Source organism: Hyaena hyaena, unplaced genomic scaffold (assembly GCF_003009895.1).
Source record: "Hyaena hyaena isolate Hyena2069 unplaced genomic scaffold, ASM300989v1 scaffold_451, whole genome shotgun sequence".
In the NCBI taxonomy this organism is placed as follows: domain Eukaryota; kingdom Metazoa; phylum Chordata; class Mammalia; order Carnivora; family Hyaenidae; genus Hyaena; species Hyaena hyaena.
Genome location: NW_024081080.1, coordinates 502,113 through 517,156, shown reverse-complemented (window position 1 = coordinate 517,156; position 15,044 = coordinate 502,113). Strand labels below are relative to the sequence as shown.

Below are 15,044 nucleotides of genomic sequence, written 5' to 3'. Positions count from 1 at the left end.
TTAGGCTGTTTCCATGTTTTGGCTATTGTGGAGAGTGCTGCTATGAACATTGGGGTACACGTGCTCCTATGCCTCAGCATTTCTGTATCCCTTTCTATCCCCTTACTTTCAATTTGAAGGTGTCCTCAGGTCTAAAATGAGTTTCTTATAGACAGCAAATAGATAGATTTTGGTTTTGTATCCATTCTGCTACCCTATGTCTTTTGATTGGAGCATTTAGTCCATTTACATTCAGTGTTATTATTGAAAAATATGGGTTTAGAGTCACTGTGTTCTTTGTGGGATTCATGATTGTGGTGGTGTTTCTGGTACCTTGTGTTCCTTGCAACATTTCCCTCATAGAGTCCCCCTCAGGATTTCTTGTAGGGCTGCTTTAGTAGTGACGAATTATTTCAATTTTTGTTTATTTAGAAAGACTTTTATCTCTCCTTCTATTCTGAATGACAGGCTTGCTGGATAGAGGATTCTTGGCTGCATATTTTTTCTGTTCATCACATTGAAGATCTCCTGCCATTCTTTTCTGGCCTGACAGGTCTGTCACCGCTCTGATAGGTTTCCCTTTGTATGTTAGGTCCCTTTTATCCCTCGCTGCTTTCAGAATTCTCTTTGTCCTTGTATTTTGCCAGTTTCACTATGAAATGTCGTGCAGAAGATTGATTCAAGTTATATCTGAGAGGAGTTCCCTGTGCCTCTTGGATTTCAATGTCTGTTTCCTTCCTCAGATTGGGGAAGTTCTCAGCTATAATTTGTTCAAGGACTCCTTCTGCGCCTTTCCCTCTTTCTTCCTCTTCTAGAATTCCTATGATATGGATATTGTTCCATTTTATTGTATCACTCAGCTCTCGAACTCTCCTTTCCTGTTTGGATCAGTTTGCCTCTCTTTTTCTTGGCTTCCTCTTTTTCTAGAATTGTTTCTTCTAATTCACCTATTCTCTTCTCTGCCTCTTCAGTCCGTGCATTGGACACCTCCATTTTATTATGCATCACATTTTTTAATTTTTTAAATTTAATTTTTTAAATTAAAAATTAAATTAATTTTTTAAATTTAAAAATCTGCATTTTTTAATTCATCACAACTATTTTTAAGCTCCATGGTCTTTGTAGCATTAGTTTCTCTGATGTCTTCCATGCCTTTTTCAAGCCCAGTGATTAATTTTATGACTATTGTTCTCAATTCTTGTTCAGTTATATTGCTTATATCTGTTTTGAGCAGTTCTTTAGCTGTCATTTCTTCCTGGAATTTCTTTAGAGGAGATTTTTTTCCATTTCGTCATTTTGGCTAGCTTTCTGTCTCTTGTTAGTTTTAAAAGCTTGTTATGCACTCTCCACCTACGAGTACTGCTGTATTAAAGAAGGCTCTTTGACTTTCCAAGGCCTGTCCATTCAGGAAGTGTTTTTTGAATGGTGTCTCTTGGTCTCTCTTGTTGAGACTTTGGTTACTTTATTTCCCTACTCGTAGTGGCATTTGGGACTCTCCACCATGTGTACTTTGGCTTGTTTCTTGAGGTAGCCCTGGAAAAGAAAACAGACCGACAAACACACAGGGAACAAAGACACACAAACACACTGACAAATCCAACAAACACTCAAACCGAAAGGGAAAAAGAAAAAGAAAGGAAAAAAAGAAGGAAGGAAAAAAAAAAGAGGAAGGAGGAAAAACAAATAATAAAAATAAAAATGAAAAAGAAGGAAAAACAAAAGAAAAAACCCAAAAGACAAAGGACAGTCTAAAAGCATAAAACCAGGGGCGCCTGGATGGCTCAGAGGTTAAGTGTCCGGCTTCAGCTCAGGTCATGATCTCGTGGTTCGTGGGTTCGAGACCCGCATCGGGCTCTGTGCTGACAGCTAGCTCAGAGCCTGGAGCCCATTTCGGATTCTATGTCTCCCTCTCTCTCTGACCCTTCCCTGCGCGCTCTCGCTCTCTCTCTCTCTTTCTCTCTCTCTCTCAGAAATTTAAAAAAAAATTGAAAATAAATAAATACAAACATAATACCAGAATTCCCAGCTACAAATAAAGAGCCGGGTGTATGCAGTGCTGATGGAAGAGCATATGCAAAGAGAAATGACATGGTGGGTAGGAAGGGAAATTGGAAGAGAAATGACCAGGTGGAAAGACTAAGAGGCTTAATTGAGAGAGAGAAAGAGGAGAATATGGTTAGAGGCGAGGAGAAAGAAATGAAGATAATGTTACTCAGAGAAACTATATAGTCTGATTACTCCAGAGAGACAGAGATAGAAAGGTAGTGGTGGAGGTGTAGAATATACATCTAGATAATGGATTAAATGTGACTGTTTAAGCAAACCAGTGACCAGAGTGCCCAGTCCAGCAGAGGGGAGTGGTAAGAATGAGACAAGGGAGAATATATCTGAATAGAAAGAATTGATCTAGAATCAAACACAGCAGTGCATCCATGTTGGTCTTGCCCCGGGCTCTGGGGTGGGGGTGGGGGGAGGCAGGGAAAGCAGCTCTCTTGGCAGGTCTTAGTCTCCACTGCGTCCCACCAGCTGCTCCCTGAGGCCCCACTTTGTGGTTGTGGGGAGAAAAATGGTGGCGCCCCAGTCCCTTCTCTAACCAGGTGTTGCAACTCACTCTTTTGGGTTTGATCTCCCTGTGTCACAGGTGCAGCCAAGGTGGGCGGTGTACTGTGTCCCAAGCCTCACCTTGTTTGTAGGTCCCAGCCCGCGCGCTTTATTGATACCGCCCAAAACAGCAAAACAGTGCCGCAGGTCGAGGCTTCCCTGCCACCAGGGGTGGAGGTGGGGGCGGGGGGGGGGGAGAGGTGGCGCAGTTTCTCCTGGTGCCGCCTGGGACTGGGGGTACCCAGTTCAAAGTCAGCACTCCAACTAGAACTAAGAACAGTTTCCATCCGGGTCGAGGTTTTTCTCTTCTCCAGGGACAGTTCTATGAGCAGTTTCAGCTGCTCTTTCTTTTCCCCTCCACTCATCGCGGCTCCCGGCAAGGGGGGCTCCCTCCCTTCCCTCCGTGTCTCCAATCCCGGCCCGCTTTTATCTTCCCCAGTTGGCGCTCACCCACTTATGAGGTTGCCTTCCCAGTGTACTCTGTCTCTTTCTCTTCCCAAACTCCTGTGGCTCAGTGTCCTACGACTTCAGGCCTTCTCTGTTTGAGAGATGGGGGTGAGCAAAACGCGCGGAGCTCCCTACTTCTCCGCCATCTTGCCTCCTACCCTTCAATCATCTTAACAGGGTCAACATTTACTTATTTTTGAGAGGGAGACAGAGACAGACTGCAAGCAGGGAAGGGGCAGAGAGAGACAGAGACACAGAATCCAAAGCAAGCTCCAGGCTCCACTCTGTCAGCACAGAGCCCGACGAGTGGCTTGTGTGTCATGAGTTCATGACCTAAGCCAAAGTCCGGTGCTTAACCGACTAAGCCACTCAAGCGCCCCTTTATTTATAGTTTTCTAAAGGGTCTTATTTTTACCTAATAAACATATATTTCTTTTTTAATCAGAAACAAATTCCATTTGGGAAAAATATTAACGGATAGGCACGAGAAGAGAAGCTTGTGAAGGAGAGGAGGAAGGAATACTTCATCCAAGAGGCAGAAAGAGAACCAGGAGACAATAGTGATCTGAGCAGGAGGGATAAGAAACTTTCCAAGAGGAACAAGTGGGTAGTAACAGTGTTTAATACAGTGCAACCGTCAAATAATGTAAGGCCTGGGAGCTATCCACTAAATTTCACAATTGCTTAAATGAGAACAGTTTCAGTGGAGCATGGGAGGTAGAATCCAGATTGCAGTGGACTGAGAATGCAATCAGAGCTGGAGAAGTGGAAACATTTAGTAGAGACTGTTCTTTTGATAAACTTGCCTAAGAAAGAAATGTAGTAGGTAGAGGGCAATGCATTGTCAAAAAAGGGTTTGTTTGTCTGTCTGTTTGCTTGTTTGTTTGTTTGTTTAAAGGGAGAAGAGACCTGACCAAGTTTAAAAGCCAGGGGAGGGATTTCATTGGAAGTGGGAAGTTGAATATACAGGTAAGTAAAGGGACAAGGCTTAAAATAAAATAGCTCTAGGAGAATTGTGCAAGTTAAATTCATAATGAGGTGTAAATACATGGTCTTTTTTTTTTTTTTTAAGAGAAAGATTTGATGGGGAGGGAGAGGAGAGTAGAGGGTACTGGGCTAATTAAATCCTTTGCAGTAACAACAGATAACAGCTGTTACCAGCTGGCTCGCCAGGGCCCTCTCTCACACACACAATTTTTTGTTTTTCATGAGAGGCACAGAGCTTCACAGTTACCAAGTGATGTTGAACAAGGCACAGTTATCCTGTGTACCTCAATTATCACACCAAGAAAAAATAGCCCTGTCAAATCTCTTGGCAAACAGGTGACATCAAAACTCAATGGTCACATTGGGTTTCCTTGACCACACTCGTTCTTTGCTAGAAGGAGTCCAGCGTGGGGGTAAAAAACACAAACGATAGAGATGTCGGACCCTTAAATTTGAAGGAATCTCATCCTCCTGCCCATAAGGAATATTGCACCTTTATCAAACACATATCAGTGTGCTTGGATGGCTCGGTTGGTTAAGCATCCAACTCTTGGTTTCGACTCAGGCCATGATCTCATGGTTCGTGGGATTGATCCCTGCATCGGGCTCTGTGCTGGTAGCTCAGAGCCTGCTTGGGATTCTCTCTCTCCTCTCTCTCTCCCCCCTCCCCCCTCAATGTAAATAAATATACATTTAAAAAAAAAAAACCTATCCATCTTCCCGCTCTTAATTTTTTCCAAAAGGAGATTGCACAATCTCCAACTCAGTGTTATGCAATCATACTGACAAGAAGTTCTTTCTAGTCTTTATTCAGGCTGTCCTGGGGAAACGGCAAATCAAAAGCGCCTGTAATTTGGGGTGTTTGTGTTCTTGGGAGCACAGATCTGGAACTGCCAGCAGGGAGTAGGGAGAAGGTCTGAGTGTAAAAAATATAGGTCAGTGAGGAAAACCAGAGAGCAGCACTCATAACATACAATTTCTATTCCAGGGAATGTGGATCCAGAGTTTAGCTGCCTTTCTGTAGAGCCCTGCTTTCTTTCCACACACACCTATCTAGCTGCCTACTTCTATTATTGACTTCTCCCCTTCCTGAAGTTTATTTAACCCTAATTTCGGCTGGCACCTCCCTAGGGATAAGTCTACTTAAAATCCCTTCTGAAAGTTGTCAGTTCCCACTCTGTGTTGATGAAGTGTCCATTAAATTCCCAACTTGTCTAATTAAGTTGGAGATGATTGTATTTATTTTACTAAAATCTCTGGATGGCCCAGGGTTGAGAGCAATTTGGGAAAAAGTGGTTTGGCCTAAGTGTGTGAGCATCTATGCAGGTTTGACAAGGGTGTGTTGCCAAAGACCTAACTCTCTAGCTGACATGAGTCTGTCCTCTGGCTTCTGTATAGATGTTTGCTAATTATATAATGAATTATACAGCAACACTAAGACCTAGAAAGATAACAATGTTTCAGTTAGTCAGCTTTCTTTCCTTAATAAAAACTAACATTGGGACACCTGGGTGACTCACTCTCACTGGGTGGCTGACATTGAATACTTACTATATGCCAAGCACTCTTTTAATATATATATATAAACTCTGTTAATCCTCAAAACAAGCATATGACATATGGGCTGTTTTTATATCTGCATTTTATTGGTGATGCATGAATAGATTAAGCAACTTGTCCAAAATCACACAGCTAATAAGTGCTAAAGTCAGGGTTTGAATCCAGGCAGTCTGGTTTTGGAGCCCAGGTTTTTAAAATGCCTCTCAAGGAAGATTAGCCGCTGTATGTCACCATAAAGGGAATAATATGAAAAAAAAATAGAAAAGGGAAAAGGAGGGGTGCCAGGGTGGCTCAGTCGGTTAAGTGTCCGACTTCAGCTCAGGTCATGATCTCACAGTTTGTGGGTTCGAGCCCCGCGTCAGGCTCTGTGCTGACAGCTCAGAGCCTGGAGCCTGCTTCGGATTCTGTGTCTCCCCTCTCTCTGCCCGTTCCCTGTTCATGCTCTGTCTCTGTTTCTCAATAATAAATAAATGTTAAAAAATTTTTTAAAACAAAAAAGAAAAGGGAAAAGGAGAGAAAGAATAAAAGTGTATATGGTGGGAAGGGGTAAAATGTTACTAACAACTACTTAGTAACATTCTGGTATAAGTTGCCTACTCTTGCTTAGATGTTGTTTTTCATCTGTTTGGTCTTTTGCCTGAACGTTTTTGTGTTGAATTCTATTTTCTTAATAACTATGGGAACCTCAAGCCTATTTAATTTCTGCCTATCCTTCAAAGCCAAGTGCTGATCCCACCTCCTCCATAAAGCCTCCATATCTATCCAGTCTACAGTAAATTTAAAAATTTTTACAGACTTCTTGTCTGTAATGTTCATTTGGCTCTGACTCGCATTCTTTCTTTTTTTTTTTTTTTTTTAAGTAGGCTCCATGCCCAATGTGGGGCTTGAACTCACAACCCTGAGATTAAGAGTCTCATGCTCCACCAGCTGAGCCAGCCAGGCGCCCATCTGACTCGCATTCTTTCTTTTTTTCTTTTTCTTTTTTTTTTTTTTAATTTATTTACTTAGAGAGAGATAGAGGGGGAAAATGCGTGCGTGAGCACAGGAGGGGCAGAGAGAGAGGAAGAGAGAGAATCCCAAGCAGGCTCCATCCAGATGCAGGGCTTGATCTAAGGAACCCATGAGATCTTGACCAGAGCCAAAATCAAGAGTCAGAAGCTTAACCGACTGAGCCATCCAGGCGCCCCAGACGTGCATTCTTAATTAACCATGTGTGCCTTTATGTCTCATCTTACCAACCATACTGTAAACTCTCCAAGGGAAGAGACTAAAACTTCTATTTCTCTTGCATCTTGTGTCCCCCATAATGCCTAGCACAATGTCTTGCAAATAATAGACATTTAGTAAATATTTGTTGGTTGGTTGATTGAAAAATGTCAGGGTCTGTATCAAATCTTGGTTAACCCATGCATCATTTAATAAAGAATTATGCACTTAACATGTACTCAGGAACATTAATAATGATTACCAAGTCATTCAAAAAGTCTTCATAGAGTTTCTACAGTGTGTAGAGAATGGTGCTGTGAGGATAGAAATGAAATAAAAGAATACAGCTTCTACCTTTGAAGAGCTCAGATTAGTGTTCTCTTACTAACTCAATGCCTACTACTATCTCCTTTCTCTGAATTCCTGCTGCATTTGAAGTCAGGACTAGCAATCACTCAGTTGTTATCTCCTCCAGTTTGATTGTGAGCTCCTCGAAGGAAATGTATAGCACTGTGCTGGGAACATAATAGAATTGTAAAACTGGAAGGGACATTAGAGCTTTCCCTATCGTCAAACTTCCCACCCAGCACAAGAGTCCCTTTTGCAACAGCCCTGATCCAGCTCTTATTTAATTATACGCTTCCAGTATCAGGAATTAACCAAAATAGGAAACATAGGAGGAAGAGTAGGTTCAGGGGCTAGATAATGAGTTGGATTTTTGACTACGTGCAGTTTAATGTGATTGTTAGGCAACCAGGTAGAGACAAACAGCTGAAATTCAAGTCTCAATATCAGGAGAGAGGTCAGGGCTGAAGATAGAGATTTAGGAGTCTTGGCATGCATGTACGTTGTAGTTGAAACACTAAGATTGAGTAAGACTGCCAAGGACAAGAAAAGAAACGGCACCAAGGACAAAGTCTCTGAAAATTCCTCTACCTGGAAAATGAGAGGAGAAATCAATGAGGTGGAAGATCTGGAAGACAAAAGAGAGAGTCGTAAGGAGAGGCTGGTCACCAGAGTCAATGGAGAATGGAGCAATGAAGTTACAGAGGTATAAGACTGAGATAAATTTATTTGATCTGGTGATTAAGAAGACACACCTTTGACAACCTTAAAGAGAGCACTCTTAGTGAAGTGGGCTCTACTTTTACTTACTCTTGTTAACCCCTAATGCCTGGCACAATGCCTGGTTTAATGCATATTTGTTGAATAGCTGAATGAATAGACGGATGAATTGTAGTTCCTGTCCAAAACAGGAGGTGATGAGAAAAAGTAAACAAGTTACCCCTTTTTCCTCTGAAGAAGAGAATATGAGTGATAATTTGGAGAAATGTTAAGGTGAAAAAGAGAGAAATTGAGGGCTATGATTTCCCCCCAAAATAGGAAGTAAGCTCATCTGAGAATCTCTCAGATTCCATTCTCAGTTTGATTGAGTAAACTCTCAATAGGTAGCAACTATAAACTCTGAGTAACACACACACACACACACACACACACACACACACACACACACACCTGAAACTTCCAAACAGTCAACAAAAGCAGGCAGATATTGAAGAGCTTGGAAGAAGGGAACAGCATAGAACAAGTTTCCCATTTTTATGGCTTTAGCCTGAGGGCAGACAGCAGTCATCGTCCACACCACTAGAACTACATCAGGAAACCCTCATCTTTCTAACCTGAAGAACAAGAGGACAGGGCCTGGGGCAACCACAATTTCTAGAAAGTGAGGGGATATTTCAGAAAGAGATTCTGAGAAAAGGAGCCTTAAATTATCTGTATGAAATCTTCCCAAGACTTAACCTGAACCATGTATGCATTGATAGGGCGGACTCAAAGCAGCTTCCATCTAAGACAAACAGAACTGAGATTTGAGCTGGACCTATGACAGGGAAGGCAGAGTTTTCAGTTCGAATTTAACCAAGCTAATTGCCCGCTGAAACAAATACATCCACACTCTTCAGAGGAATATAACAAAATCGAGTCTCTACAACAGAGCATTCACAAAGTTTTGGAAGCCGTCTAAAATTATTCAATATATAAAGAATCAGGGAAATGTGACCCATTCTCAAACGAAAAAACAATTGATGGAAGCTAACCCTGATATGACAATGCTTGAAGAGGATGGAAAAACACCCTAGTAATGAATGAAAAAGGTAGGAAACTTCAGCAGAAAAATAGAAAATATAAAAAAGAACTAAAAGGAAATTCTAGAATTGAAAAACATGATATCTGAAATAAAAAATTAACTAGATGGACTTAAAATCAGGGTTAAGTAACAGAAGAAGGAATCAATGTACTTTAAGATATGGTAATAGAGAGTAACCTAAAGACTAAAGGATTGAGGGGCGCCTGGGTGGCTCAGTCAGTTGAGCGTCCAACTTCGGCTCAGGTCATGATCTCATGGTTTGTGGGTTCGGGCCCCGCATCGGGCTCTGTGCTGACAGCTAGCTCAGAGCCTGGAGCTTGTTTCAGATTCTGTATCTCCCTCTCTCTCTGATCCTCCCCTGCTCTCTCTCTCTCTCAGAAATAAATATAACATTAAAAAAAAAGACAAAAGGATTGAAAAAAGTGCACAGAGTCTTGCAGACCTGTGGGACAGCACAAGAGGTCTAACATATGTGTTACTGGAGTCCCTGAAGAAGGGGGAAAAGAAAATGGGGTCAGAAACATTATTGGAAGAAATAATGATTGAATGCTTCCCAAATTTGGCAAAAAACAACATTTACAGATTCAAGCTCAGCGAAGCCCAAACAGGATAAATATGGAGAAAACTGCACCTATGTGTAACATAGTCAAATTCTTGATAACCAAAGATCAAGAGAAAATCTTGAAAGCAATGAGAGAAAAAAAAATGCATTACATATAGTGATCCAAATAGCAATGGGCTTTTCAGAAACTATGGATGCTAGAGACAGTAGAAAAATCTCTGTAAATTGCTGGGGGCAGAGAGGGGGGAATCACTGTCAACCAGAATTCTATGTTTAGTAAAAATATTATTCAAGAACAAAAGCAAAATAAAGACAGTTTCAAGTAAAAGAGAGTCTCTCTTAGGCTTAAAAGTCTTTATTTAGTCTTGCTGTTTGCCCTGTCTGGAACACACAGTCTCTGCCCCACTCCCATCCCTATCTTCAGCTTGCCTCATAGAATCCATCCTGATCCCCCAAGGCCAAATTAGATGCCTTTCTTTTATTTTTTCAAAGGTTCATTTATTTATTTTGAGATAAAGAGAGGGAGAGAGAATCCAAGCAGGCTCTGCGCTGTCAGCACAGAGCCCGATGCAGGACTTGATCTCACCAACCGTGAGATCATGACCTGAGTCAAAATCAAGAGTGGGGCACTTAACCAACTGAGCTACCAGGCACCCCAGATGCCCCTCTTTTATACACCTATAGTCCCTCATATTTCCCCAGTTCTTAGGATTTATCCTGCTGTATGTAATTGCTTGTTTACTTGCCTGTGAACTCCACTACACTATATGATGCACGAGGGCAAGCATTTTGTTTTTCTTATTGGTGTATTTATAGTCCCAGGCATGCAATGGGCCCTCAGTTAATATTTATTGAATAAAGGAAAAATAAGATCTGATTCCAAAGTATTTTTTTTCTACCACACCAGGCTGTCATCATGGAGAGAAAGGTCCTGACACTACTATAAGATTCACTATTACTATACTCTTTTAAACTGTATGGAGAAATATACTTTTCTCTGAAAAACTGCAGCTTTGATTGAACTATCATTACCCTATGAATTACATGGGCAGTTACTGTTTGGGGGCAATCTATATGTACTGAACAGAGATCCTTGGCAATTAATGCTTGTGAAAATCCTCATTTTAACACTACTTCAAGAAAATGGTTAGCAATATGGAAATGAGGAAACTATGGTACATCCAACTGATAGACTATTATGCCAATACTAAAATTATATTTATCAACGGTGTAATCATCTGAAAACATCCTTATATGTTAGGTGGGGGGGGGTGTGGGAAAACCTGAAATACAAAATTATACATATAGTGTGATTATAACAATATTTTTTAAAACTCTACATAGAACAGGGGTGCCTGGCTGGCTCAGTCAGTAGAGCATACAACTCTTGATCTTAGGGTCGTGAGTTGAAGCCCGCATTGGTGGTGGAGTTTACTTAAAAATATTTATGTAGAAGGAGAAAATAACACTGGAAAGAAATATAGTGAAAGTTACTGTAGTTTTCATTGGGTGATGGAACTATGGGCAGATTAAATATTTTTGTCCGTATTTTACAATTTTTCTGTAATAAATACATATCACTCCTCTGGTAGGTGGGGGGAGAAAGTCTCAGGGGAGGAAGAAGTCCCCTGGTACACCAGACCACAGTCTCAAGGAAAACAGGACTGTGGTTAAGCCTTTTTTCTCTTTAACTTCTATCTTAACGGCCTCATACCACTTATGGATTAACTGGGTATATGACCTTCTGGAAGGATGCTAGAAGACTGGCCTCAGGAAAAGAAGAAAGGGGCTCAACAGAGGAAACTGCCAGAGGCAGGAAAAAAGAGACTAAGCAAAGAGATCAGAGAAAGTAAACATAAAAGAACAGGAAACGGGAGGGGGAGGGCAAGACAAGAAGACAGGTATACTCTCATATATTGGCATCCGAATGAAAAAGAGGACTTAGTCATGGATTTTTATGACAGGCATAGCTAGCATATTTTTCATGTTATTTTCTTATTGTCTGTATTAAAAGCTTGTGTATTGGTGCTTTGTGCCTCACTCTTCCTTCTAGAGGCAGGCTGTGTATTTCTTCAGCCAACACGTGCTGTCATATCTGCCTGATGCTGCCAGGGGAGATCAGCTAGACATTAGATCTGGACATTCTGGAGCCTACTCTGGGAGCAAATTGCACAACCACGTGCCTATCTGTGTGAGCTATAGATTTAGCAAGTTACATGGGACAGTCAGGAACCTTCTGGTTGATAAAGGAGATCTGGATGGGGATTCAGGGAGTCCCAGTGGAATTTGTGGAAAACAAGAAAGTACATCAGTTCCATCTGGCTCTAAACTCCATCTGTGACACACAACTCAACTAACTGAACACCACTGACTCGTAGCCTTAGACTGGTTTTGTAAGATGTCTGTATTATTCTGCTGATTTTGTATACTACTTCTGACATTTTTGAAGATTTTCCTGGGCTAGTGGGATGACCGATGGGGTATTTTAGTTTATTAACTGTCAATTGAAGGTGCTAGGATTAGAAATGATTTTCTACATGGTTTGGTTTGAGTGTAGTCATTCTCAGAAAGGCAGGCTTTCTGGCAACTTTGTTTTTTCCGTCTGATAATCCGTCTTTTAACCCATCTGGGAACTAGGAACAAGGAGACTTAACCTTAAAAAAGGACATGTAAAAGGCCCAATACAAGAGCTTAGCATCATCCATTGACTGTTAGAGGGTAGACACAACTGTCCTAGAGCTCCTGATCATGTAATTTGTAGTATAAAGAACTGTGGCTTCCATTATCCTGTGCAAGAGTCTTGTACCATCCAATACTGTATCCACTAGCCACATGTGACCAAGTTTAAATTAAAGTTAAATAAAATTAAAACTCAGCTTCTCAGTTTCCTGGCCACATTTCAAATGTTCACTGGGCACATGTGGCTAGTGGCTACTGTATCGGACAGGGCAGCTATAGAATATTTCCAACATCACAGAGTTCTACTGGATAGCATTGTGAATATAGCCTCACAGAATGGTGATGCATGGGGACCAAGCATCTCTGTGTCTGCCAGTAAAGCGGCTTATTTTTTCTTCAGACTGTCTCTTTGCATTGATATACTCAGAGTGACTAGGAAAGTTGAGGCAGTTAAGCAGACTTGTTAGTCCTCTTCACACACACACACACACACACCACACACACACACACACACACACACATTCTCCTTTAGGGAATGGCTAAATAAACGTAGCATAGTCATTAAATGAAATATTAGATAACAGTTATGGGGCATGAACTACATATATCAATAAGGATAAATCTTAAAAACTTTTTGTGTGAAAAAAGCCAGTTGCCGAATGCAATCATTTCTTGTACACAAAACAATACTACGTTTTTCCTCCATAGGAGTATTTTTTAAGATCTGGAAGAATACATATCAAACTCATGACACTGGTAACTTCATGGAGGGATAAAGGTAAATGGGATAAGGGACCAAAAGGACATTTAACTGTTTCTACAATGTTCTACATTTTTAGAAAGATTTTATTTTTAAGTAATCTCTACACCCAATGTAGGGCTTGAACTTATAGCCCCGAGATCAACAGTTGCAAGCCAGGTGCCCCTGTAATGTTCTAAATTTTTAAAGAAAACATATTCAGGTATTACTTGTGTAATTATAATTATTAAAACAGGACATAAACGCATATACAAAATATGAATATAAACATGAGAAAATGTGGTCGTGAAAAAATGAGGGAAATACACAAAACTCTAATGCCGATCATGTTGAGATGGTGGGATTATGTGTAATTGTTTTCTTCTATTTCTCTATTTTTAAAGAGTTTTTGTCTTGTGGTTGTAATGTTCATATAATAAAAATTTTTAATAAAAAATGAATCCACCTTTCTGCTGCAGACGTAGTATTATCACATATCAGGCATAGCTCTTAAGAGGCAATTGGCTCTGGTACATAATTAGTGCCAGAAATAACAGTTCAACATCATTTTTGTAAAACAAACAAACAAACAAAAAAACCAGTTAATTGTCCTTGGTGGCAGTCTCCAAAATTCAATTGGTCAAAATAAAACCCCACTCTGCAGCTAATTCATACTGGCAGGCACACTGGGACCCTACAGTTCGTAAAACCAGAGGTTCCATTAGAATATTTATGAGACTTCCCTTCTTATACCCAGGCCACTTGACTGGTTATGGGCTTTGAAAATTGCTCAAATCAAAAATCCCTCTTCTGTTCTGTGGAACTCAGATCCAAAAGCTGCTTCCTAGAAAAAATACGGTTTTCACCTGCACCCTACCTCCACAGAGAAGTGAGGTAAACTTCCATGGAAGACAACAACGCTGGCCAGGCTTCTCAACTTTCAAGCCAGAATGTAAACCCTGTCACCCAACCACCTGTTCATCAGGCTTCCAAAACATATGGATCCTGCCTCAGTCGACAACAGAGCATACCAACACTTCTGGCCTTCACCAGAGAAGTGTAGTCAGCCTCTGAGGTTCTGTCAAAAGCCTGGCTGTGGGAAGAGATATTTATGGAATATATTGTAAGGGACATTCTATCCATCCACTCCTTTAGGTGGCATTTTAAATTGTGCCCTCAGATCAAGTTAAAGCACCAGAAGGTTACATGCCTGAACCGTATTAGCTCAGCCCCTGCAGAAATGCTTTAATGTTACACCCTTGGCTTTTAGCCAGGGTAGTTACCAGCAAGTAGTATGAAAATCTCTTCTCTGTGTGTTATGAAACTGTTATTGAGGACATTGTCCTTTATGTTAATCCCATATGAGAAATTTCTTATGGAATTTAGTGCCAGCAATGAACCATTATGTAGCTGTTGAAAATTGTAATTCTGGAAGACTAAATATGAAAGCATGTTTACGATATGTTCATTGAAAAAAAAAACCAACACAAAATGGTAGATAGACTCTAATTGCAGCCATGTAAAATTATTTGTGTCTGTGGATGAGGACCGAAAGCTGATAGGCAAAGATGAAAATTGTACAAGGGCAATGGGATTGCAAATGTTTTGTTTGTTCAAGAACTTTTGCTTGCTGTCAGCCTGTCTTTTCAATTGGGAGAAGAAAAGAATTTAGTGACAGGGGAATCTCTGTCTCTCTTGGGGAATTGCTATGTGTCTTCCTTTCTGATAACAAGAATTGTCATGTCCCCCCTTTCCCCTGGCTTCCCAAAAAGGTGGACTTAATGATTGGTCATGACACATTAGCTCCTCCTACCTTTCCATGCCTCTGATGTTCTATTTGTACAATCTTATAATATTTGTACTTTTTTGGGGGTAAAGTGCCCAAATCCCTTATAGAAAGAGGCAAGCCATAAAGCATTTCCCCCTCTTTCTTTTTCTTTCTTTCATTTTTTTTCCCACTTTAAAAACTATACACATAGTAAAGTGGAAATATATAAGAAAGTAACAAGAAGTAAAATACCCACTGGCAACACTTTTTGGTATTTCTTCCTATTTTTTCCTCAATGTATTTTACACAAAATTATGAGCATGTAGCATATAAAGTATCACATCCTGCTCTTTTCATGTAACATTAA

The 15,044-nt window shown here is 40.6% G+C and overlaps 1 long non-coding RNA gene and 1 other non-coding gene across 2 annotated transcripts in view; one reads left to right on the top strand and one right to left on the bottom strand.

Annotated features, from left to right (window-relative positions):
* LOC120246052 overlaps nt 1-15,044 on the top strand; it is a 23,485-nt gene extending 8,441 nt beyond the window's left edge. The window contains exons 2-3 of the long non-coding RNA XR_005531955.1: nt 3,926-3,996; nt 13,795-15,044. This is a non-coding gene — a long non-coding RNA (uncharacterized LOC120246052). The remainder of the gene's footprint in view (nt 1-3,925; nt 3,997-13,794) is intronic.
* TRNAK-CUU lies at nt 6,444-6,516 on the bottom strand. The gene has a single exon. It is a non-coding gene; the product is annotated as a tRNA-Lys (tRNA).